The following is a 10057-nucleotide window of genomic DNA, read 5'->3' on the forward strand; positions in this document are numbered from 1 at the left end:
AAAGCTCTTTTAACAGTCTTTTCACATGGCTGCTTGTCTGCTAGCACTGTTTGAGTAGGCTTCACTCTTGTTTCTTCTCTAGGAGGAAATTTTTGCTCTGTGCTTGCATAGCACCTGCTCTTACAGCTTTGTTTATGACTTGTGCTTATTGATACTGTTCAGTTTTCAAAGCCTGGAGTCTGTAATGGGGTCAGTAATCAATACAGAGCAAAATACAGCAAAGAAAAGAGTAAAGGAAAGCAGGCAAAACCTAGAAAATTATCGAAAGAGCATAATGAAGAGACTCAGATAATGAGGAAAGTTGGATTTCCTTGCAAAGCAATGTTCACAAGCATAAAAGGAGTATAAGGAAGGGGTGACATTTTGAGAGTTGAAGGTGGGCAAAAAATTGGAACCAGAAGGCAAAGCTTTTCTATTACAAAAGAAGGTGAGAAGTGAAGCAGCTATTATTGCCTGCAATAATGGCTGGAACACTGGGATAGGAAAAAATCCTAGTTGATAGGAAAACACTGGGATGGGAAACTAAATGCTGTGGTCCTTGAGACTGGACAGAGGCAAACTTCAATGTCACAAAGGACATTTGGCTAAAAAAAAAGTAAGGATAATGGAAGTATTACTGATGAATGAAGTGACATCTCCTACTGCCTATGAGAAACTGGAAGAATGTTCCACCAGGTTTCAGACCCAAAGCTAACCAACATGTTTTCACTCATGTATGATTGCCACTATTTTGTGCAGTTTGGTGTTTCAGAACCCCTCCAAAATAGAAAGTAAAACATTAAATATACCTATGTCAACTGGCAAATACTTGACTAGGTTATTAAATGCTGTTGGAGGGAGGATGCACAGCAGTTCCTTCGTCTGGCCACCAAGAATACCTCAGCTCCATAGAGCAACTTTTAAGCTGTCCTCATTCAGCAGCATTCCCTTCATGTTCTCAGCTGCTGTTGCATAACCAGCAACATTTCAGGCATTGAAACTGGGTGATTGTGAAAGTGGCACGTATTTCACTCCGGAACCAGCTATGAACAAGCTATGGAATTTATAACTTAAAAGCAAATATAACAATGGGAAGGTGTGACTAGTTTATGAGACAAAAGCTAAAATGGAAAAGTCAAAGCATGAGAAGATTTACTTGTGAATGAAAAGTTGTAATTGACTGTTATGGATGCCAGTGCAAAAATACACTTTTTTGAAATTCTTAAATGTCTTGTCAGCTCTGATTTTTCCAAGCAACTGATAGTTATACACTTGATTCTGTAATATTCTTTTAGGAGCAAAAACCAAGCTATATTAGAAATGGAAGAAGACAGTTTTTATAAAGGTATCTCAGGAAGGTCATTTCTCGCCGACCTTCACGTAACTCTGGATCTTTCAAGTTATGCTAATTTCCCAAGTTTCTTGAAATAAGTATGAAATTTGGTGGAACTGGGCATGCTTGACTGAGGTCAGGGAGGAAAATATCCCTATCTGTTGATTCTGACAGTGAGAGATCATGACTTTGGAGGAAGGTTCTTTTCTCACTACTGATAGGGAGAACCTGCCACCCAATATATTTTCTCCAGTAAGAACAATCACCTTATTTATTTTCCATTGCAATTTCTTACTGGAATTTGCAGGGTGCTGTTGAGTATTTTTTTGCATTTAAATGCTGAATTACTTAGATCCTATATGAAATAATCAACTACAATGAAACATTGTATTGTCAATTTTTTTTCAGCTTGAAAGATTCTAGAATATAGTAGGATTTAGTGCAGTGTACTTCTGCTACTTGGAATCAATGTTTTTAGGAAGGTAATTTTATTTTAGGAAGGAAAATTATTTTTTATTGCGAAGATCCCTCGAACCAGGGAGTCTCTGTGGCGCAATCGGTTAGCGCGTTCGGCTGTTAACCGAAAGGTTGGTGGTTCGAGCCCACCCAGGGACGGGATTTCCCCTTTCCTCTGCCACAGGCAGAGGGGTTGGAATTAAATGATCTTTAAGATCCCTTCCAAACCATTCTATGAAGGTTTGGAAATCAAATTGTCTGTTAGTCTCAAGGCTCATTAAAACACTAGTTTGCTGAGGTATCAGCAATGCATTAATAGACTAAAGTATTTAAAGTAAAATACTGAAAGTATTTTATTTACTTATATGAAGTAAATAAGGAGCATTATTTAAAGATGAAAATTGCATAGAAATAGTTTAATTTAAGCAGAATACTACAGAGTGTTCCTTAGGGTACATGTTGTTCTGTCATAGCTGTTTGTCTGTATGGTGCTGTGTTGTGTTGCTGTCAGCTCTAATGAGCCTATGTAATTTTATGATGTTGAAATGTAAACATATATACACAAAATGTCAACATGGGCTACTGTTTACCTCAGATTAGCAAAGATTTGTCATTTAGGAATTCACAGATAGGTGAGTAGTTGTGCCATTTCCAGAAATTTTGTGTAAAAGCCTGGTGAGTTGGAATCTGCAGGACAGCTGTTGTTTGCTTCTAGCTTTATCTCCGGTGCATGGCACACTTTAATAATGGCTCTAATGACAGGCATATGGATCTGATTCTTTGGTGTGATTTTTTGGTTATGCTTTAAAAACACTTATACCGAGAGGCTTAACTAACAGAATATGACTTTCTCTAAAGCCTAAACCCAGAACAAATCCATATGCAGTGAAACCACTGAAGCCAATATCCTTCAGTAGCTCTCGTTATCATTTTATGAGTCAGCCGTTCTCTCACAGGGAAAACTGATGGGGTTCTCTCTCCACTGTCCATCTGCCTGTTTTCATGATAGGTGCAAGAATTTAATCTTTTTGAAGTGTCTTCCTTTCTATAGTGCTGGAGCATAAGGATCTAAATACTAGGAAAGAGGCAATCAAAATGCTGGTTTCAAAGCTGAAGGCAAAAACTAGTGTACAATTGATTTGGGAGCAGGAAGCAGGCAATTAGCTGGTAAAGAGGTGAGCCAACAGCCAAGAAAAAATGCTGGCCTTGATCTAGGTGCAAAAGAGCAGCTAATAAAACCAGAAGAGATCTTTGGTCTTTTCTTTTGGCTTTGACAGAGTGCTTCCACTCCACAGGTAAGGCACCAGAAATACCTTCGGATATTCAGAAGATGGCTCGATGCCCTCAAGGTGGCAGAAGAGTGCAAAGCAACTTGAAAATGGAAAAGAAATCCCGGTTGTTTTTCAACACATCAGATCCAGATCATATCAGATGATCAGTTTAAAATTGTTATTTTTTAGAAGCTCATGCTATCATAAATTCCAGAGCTTCAGATAGTAAAAGGCTATGAATTTAACTGAAATATCTACTAAACTTTGTAACCATGCTAAGAAACAGATGAAGGGTTTGATAGGGATCAATGCAACTGCTCTTCATGTTGTGTTTGAACAGTGCACTATCATGTTTGTGGCAAAGAGGTAAGGGAGTTGTTTAGACAAAGCCCACGGAAAACAGCTATGGAGTTGTTGCATACAAAATTTCTACTGTATTTACGTAGAATTAACACAGAGAACAGGTTTATAGAATAAACTTCTGGAGCGGAGGATAAGGAGAAGGTAAGAACATTGATACGGACCTGGAAAGAGGGTGAGAGAGAAACTCAATTCATCCAAAGGTCAGTCCTTGGCCTGTAATTTTATTAACAGAGTGGTCACACCTGGAATGGATAACCAAGTCTCATTACAAAGAAGTGATCTGTGAGATCCTGATACAGAGAAAACAGTAAAGCGTACAGAGGTGGTAATACCACTGTATACAGGGCCGGAGAAACACTGGCTTAAACATGAGCAAGGGCTTAGAAACAGTACTGTTCACTATTGGACATGCTTGTTTAAATGCATATTTAATGGTCAGCCTGCAGGGGGGTGGGGTGGGGTGGGGTAGGAACATCATTCCTGTATCTCCAGGTGAGACAAAGAGCTCATACTCCCAAAGTTGCTGAGGGCAACCCAGCTCAGGAGGAGGATGGTGAGATGTTAGTTCCTCTCACCTGGAGCCAGCCAAGAACATTGTCATTTGTAGGGACAAGTCACCAGCTTGTCTTTCACAGGGAAGGAATTCTTAACCTTAACTCTTAAGATATTCAACAAATTGGAGACTACTAACTAAAACAACCATTTTAAAAGTTACAGGAACGATATGAAATAGAGTATTTGAAGTCTGTACCCCAGACCCAAATATGGAACTGTGAAAGTTCAAAGGACCTCTTTTATCTATTTGCAAATGAAAGTAGCTGAGAGAGATGACGATGATACATGCTTTAATTCTACTCTTCATGTACTGTGAGGAAGGTGCACTGCATGGATGTAGTTTGCACTCTTTGCTCCTCTTCAGAAGAATAAGCAGAGGTCCTTTGGATCTCACTGCAGAGTCTGGGGAACCAATCATTTTGGGTATGTGCAGCTTCTATAGGAATTGAAATTTTAGATGGCTGGTAAACCAAACATGGTGTAGAGATAGGTACAGCAATAATAGCCATGGATGTTATTTTGAACTGAGGAATTAGAGTAAGTCTTACTCCCTGTTAAATGCTGGAAGATAAAAATTAAGGAGAAGGCAAAAAAGACTATCAACCAGAAACAATTCTATACATGAAAAGCATTTTGCCTAAATTAAGGAAGGCTCTGTGTGGGTGACTTCCCTTGACACATATTCTAGGCACTATGTAGAGAATTTACTGGGAATCAGGAGCAGAGACTAACACCTCAAGATGCTAAATACCTTAACGAAATAGTAGTGGTAAATCCCTTCAGGCAAAATTTCCCAGAAAAACCTATAATCGTTATCGGGGGAGGATTTCATGAAGGCAAACCCCTGTCCTTCAGACCACTAAGTAGAGAAGGTCATTTCAGCAATTAGGCTATTGCATGATTTTTCCCAGGCCAGAGACCGTAGCCACGTTTAATGTTTCCCAGAGGAGTACAAAAAGCATTTGGGTATGGCAGTGGGGTAATAGAAGGATCCACTTGAGAAAAAAATCTAAGTGTAGAACTAGAGCTGTCAGGGTAAGATAGTTTGCCATACTGGCATTTAAGTATGGAGGAAGGTGTGGAAAGAAGAAAGGGAAAGATATTCCTCCAACGGTCATGAACATGGTAGAACCCCTTGAACAGGAAACCAAAAGAAAATTCTGTTTTTCAATGGGAAATTTCTAATTATCACATTATGTAATTATTTAATTATTGCTATTTAATAGTATAATACCAGTATTAATCAATGTCCTAATCAAATGTAGTTAAATGGTTAATTGATTAATATAATTAATATTTACAATAATTATAACATCTAGTTATTACTACTACATTATTTAGTTACTCAGACATCCTACTGTTCCCATAAGTTTTTAAGTAATCTAGATTTTTTTCAGAAGGAGTATAAGCAGCCTGAGGAAACGCTGCTCTCCTGGATAGTTTGAATTTATCAAAATAGTTAAACCTCAAGCCACAGGATCAAAGATCCTTTTCTTGCTTTCTGAAGTGAGAACTACCTTCTGTTTGAAAAAAAGATGCATGAAGATAGAAATATGAGGTCTGTGCCATTGCCTGCCTTTGCGAACAGTAAGTCAGGGCCCGATTCTCCCCTGCTCTGACTGTAACGTGAAGGAAAGACGTTCTTCACTCCTACTGTGGAGTTAGTGCTTCAGGAACTTGATGCAGAGGTTGTTCATATCAAACACACAATAAATGCTACAGCCGGTGTGTTGTTATGAGTATTGGCTTTGTGTGGCAAGGTTTTGGTAGCGGGGGGTGTTACGGGGTGGCTTCTGTAAGAAGCTGTTGGAAGCTTCCCCTGTGTTCAAGAGAGCCCACACCAGCCGGCTCTAAGACGGACCCGCCGCCAGCCAAGGCCGAGCCAATCAGCGATAGTGGTAACGCCTCTGTGATAACATTTTTAAGAAGGAAAAAAGTTGGGATGGAGGGAAACAGCCTCCAGAGAGAGGAGTGAGAACATGTAAGAGAAACAGCCCTGCGGACACCAAGGTCAGTGAAGAAGGAGGGGGAGGAGATGATCCTGGCATGGGAGCAGAGATTCCCCTGCAGCCCGCGGGGAAGACCCTGGTGAGGCAGGCTGTCCCCCTGCAGTCCAGGGAGGTCCACATGGAGCAGATCTCCACCTGCAGCCCGGGGAGGACCCCACACCGGAGCAGGTGGGTTCCTGAAGGAGGCTGTGATCCTGTGGGAACCCCGCGCTGGAGCAGGCTCCTGGCAGGACCTGCGGATCTGTGGAGAGAGGAGCCCACGGAGCAGGTTTTCTGGCAGGACTTGTGACCCCGTGGGAGACCCACGCTGGAGCAGTGTGCTCCTGAAGGACTGCACGCCCTGGAAAGGACCCATGCTGGAGCAGTTCATGAAGAACTGCAGCCCATGGGAAGGACTCATGTTGAAGTTCATGGAGGACTGTCTCCCGTGGGAGGGACCCCACGCTGGAGCAGGGGAAGAGTGTGATGAGTCCTCCCCCTGAGGAGGACGAAGTGGCAGAAATAACATGTGAACTGACTGTAAACCTCATTCCCCATACCCCTGCGCCGCTGGGGGATGAGAATCCGGGAGTGAAGTTGTGCCTGGGAAGAAGGGAGGGGTGGAGGGAAGGTGTTCTGAGATTTGGTTTTATTTCTCATTACCCTACTCTGGTTGATTGGTAATAGAGTTAATTTTCCCGAAGCTGAGTCTGTTTTGCCCGTGACTGTAATTGGTGAGTGATCTCTCCTGTCCTTATCTCGACCTACTAGCTCTTTGTTATATTTTCTCTCCCCTGTCCAGCTGAGGAGGGGGAGTGATAGAACAGCTTTGGTGGGCACCTGCTGTCCAGCCAGGGTCAACCCACCACATTATGGTAGGAGTCTTGGAATAGTGGCATTTCTGACATAACCCTGTTGGTTGACGTCTACTGTGGCAATTTGTGGAAGAAATTTGTGCCCTCCATCAGCGATGTGAGGGCATCCAAACCCCTTCTCACCTCAAAATGGTTTGCTGCCATTTTCCCCCATTATGAACCTCATGTTAACCCTGTATATATATATATATATATATATATTTGTGTAAAGCATAATTGTTGATGCCCAAGTCCCACTGTGAGGTCTGGAGGCTAATTTAGTGGGTTGTGAATGATTGAGTCAAGTATGGGTGCAGTTGTTAATGGCTTCCACTTACATCTCAGGACAAAGCTCCCTTTGCCTTGCAAAAATAACTTCTAACCTTTCCAGAAGTGCAGGCAGAAAACAGGAGGACAAAGCTCGCCCTGGATTAAGACAAAATTAAATATTCCAGAGTGATTCCAGTATAAAATGATAGCTTAGAAAGGAGGTGGTATAAATGCTTTACTTCTCCAATCAATTTTCTTGTCTGAAGACACAGGGTATGCTCAAAGGCTAAGGCTCTGGCCATGGGAGCTGAATAAGCATCTAGTGATTTGTCAGGAAGACAGAGGAAGAAAGAGATGCCTGTGAGATGCCATCTTCAGTTTCCTTCTTTTCTGCCACCTGTGTCCTTATAAACCTCATAGCAGTATTGTGCCTCTGGATGAACAGAAGGAACCCAGTTCTGCAGCTCCTCTGCAAACTAAATTACTTTTGCTCTGACCTGTTCCAGACCACTACCAAATGTACTGCATACCTAAAATGACAGAAGTCTGTTTAACAGCAGTATCTTTGCACAGAGGTGGTTGCAGGAGACTGATATGTGAGTTACGGGCAGCACGTTAACAAGCATTTGCTTCATTGGGGAGCAACTATTAATCAGATGAATTTTAATCTGCTGTTTCAGATTCATCGAACCTGACAACTAAGAGACTAAATTATTATTGTCTTGAGTCTTTTCTACCGCGGGTGAGACTGCAGTTTGGGGCCAGGAGCTTTCCTGAATGGATGGGTATTCTTCTGATAAGCTAATATATTCTGAGGATGAGTTGTGATGCTGGTATTTTTCAGAAATAGCCCTCGGGATATTCTTGGCCACAGGCAGCTCAGAAGATTTGGATAGCAACCTTGACAGTGAATTCAGGAAAAAAACCTAGAAAAATACTCAGGGGCCGGTAATTAGCGTCTATGTCAATAGGTGGTGCACTACGCTTGTGGAAGTGGTGGAGAACTGCTCTTGCTGTTTTACCAAGGGTCTTAAGAATTGGCGTTTGGGAAAACTTGTTTCATTTCACCCAAAGAACCAATTTCAGTAGCCTGAAAGCAGTAAGAGAAAATAAAATAAATATGTGTTTTCAAGATGGTGTTGACAATAATTATTGGAATGAATTATATATATTTCACATACTTGTGTTCAAAATGGCATTCAAATGTTGTATTTGTTTGTTTTGATACTTATATTTGGCTTAATGAGAACCATCGTTTCATGAGCAGTTGGAGAGTATACTTAGGCATGGAGTCATATTTAGGAAATTTTGCTCACGTAATTCCTGTATTCAACCACCTATTTTCCAGGAAAGGACAAATTTATTTCAGCCTAAGAATATAGACATACAGGCATTTCTGCTGAAGATCTTCATTTATGCACCACAGGTTGCATTCATTTTGCATCTGAGATTTATGGGGGAGCAATACAGAAAATTAGTGGGTTTTTAATGAGCTCGGAAGGAAGCATGAGTAAAGCTAGATGAATTAGACATTACTTCTGGTAGTATGTCTAAGAATTGCTTTATTTGAACTTGCTATTATCTCATTGTTTGAAGTTGGTATACATGATTCTATTACTGTCAAACACTGCGTCAAGTGGGTGGTAGGAAAGCAGCTTCTCGGAGATCCTGTCTGAAACCACGAAGCGCTACAGCAAAACTAATCAAAAGACACGTTAAAAGCTGCAACTTAAACCTGTTTGGTGGAAGTGTAGATCTGTTAATGTTGTTTTGTCACTAACTTGTATTAAAGGAAATTTATCTATTCACAGCCTTTAGCACAGTATTCATATTTTAAACTGATAAACACAGATTCATAAGGTAATTGTCAGTGGCTCATGATTCTCTTCCCAGTGAAGCAGCCTGCACAGTTACAACCATCCCTTCTACAACCGCTTTATGGGTTTTGAGTTTCTTTTTGCTCTGCATTGGTCAAATTTACGGCGTTCTCATCACCTCTGCTTTTTACCTACTTATGCCATGGTCATGCAAAAGTGCATGCTACAGAAAGCCCAACGTGCTGCCAGCAGAGCCTGCTGAAACGGGAAACAGTATGTATCAGCTTGACACTGGTCCCAGGAGAGCAAGTTATGCTCAGGAGGAGCAAGGAAAGAGGAGACTGAATTCATCACCCCTTGGCAACTGCTGGTTTTTTTGATTGTCATTTATTCAAATGATTCCTCTGCATACTGGGATCACAGGCTGACTGAAAGGGAGTTGTGCCTACGGAAATACACGCTTACAAAAGTGCGAACCAGTCCCAAGAGCTGTTGCCTAGCCCAACTAGTAAAATTCAGGTGTCAGGAGAACTATGTAGCAAGCCCAGCTCATACACATAGAGGCACTTCAAACACTTCTGAGGCCTTTTTAGTAAGATTTATGGATCCAGTAAGGAATATTTGCACTGGAGACTTCAGGCTTCAGTTTAGATGCAATTCGAAGCACCTACTGACAGGAGCCTTTTAATCTCTGTTCACCTGCCGGGGAGACGGCGTAAGAGGAGCTGCCAGACAAGACACATTTATTGATCACAGAAGTGGGTGATCAGTCCCACACATTCCAGGGAGGAAAATGCTCTGAATGCTGCAGTACTTTCATTTTCACAGCTGTATCACAACTGAGCACTGTGTGTATCAGTGGCTCCTTAATCTCTCTACCCAGCCTTAGGCAGCTTCTCCAGCAATTCTGTTCTTGTGCAGGGCTTGCTGCAAACTTATCTTTCACTTAGTTACTCCAGCTGTTTTCCTTTCCTTCCGTGTTTCTTTTGTTTTCTGAATGCAAACTTTAATCTGTTTTAACCCTATTGTTTTAGCTAATTTATGCTAATGGTCTAGTTGCAGTACTGCTGATGAATACCTGCTCATAATTAAATGCTCCAGAGATAATCCTTACAGAGAGGCAGACCACTCCCAAAGATGATTAAGCTCACTTTACCAGAAGTTGATATTC

The sequence above is a fragment of the Accipiter gentilis genome, chromosome 4 (genome assembly GCF_929443795.1).
Source record: "Accipiter gentilis chromosome 4, bAccGen1.1, whole genome shotgun sequence".
NCBI lineage: Eukaryota > Metazoa > Chordata > Aves > Accipitriformes > Accipitridae > Astur > Astur gentilis.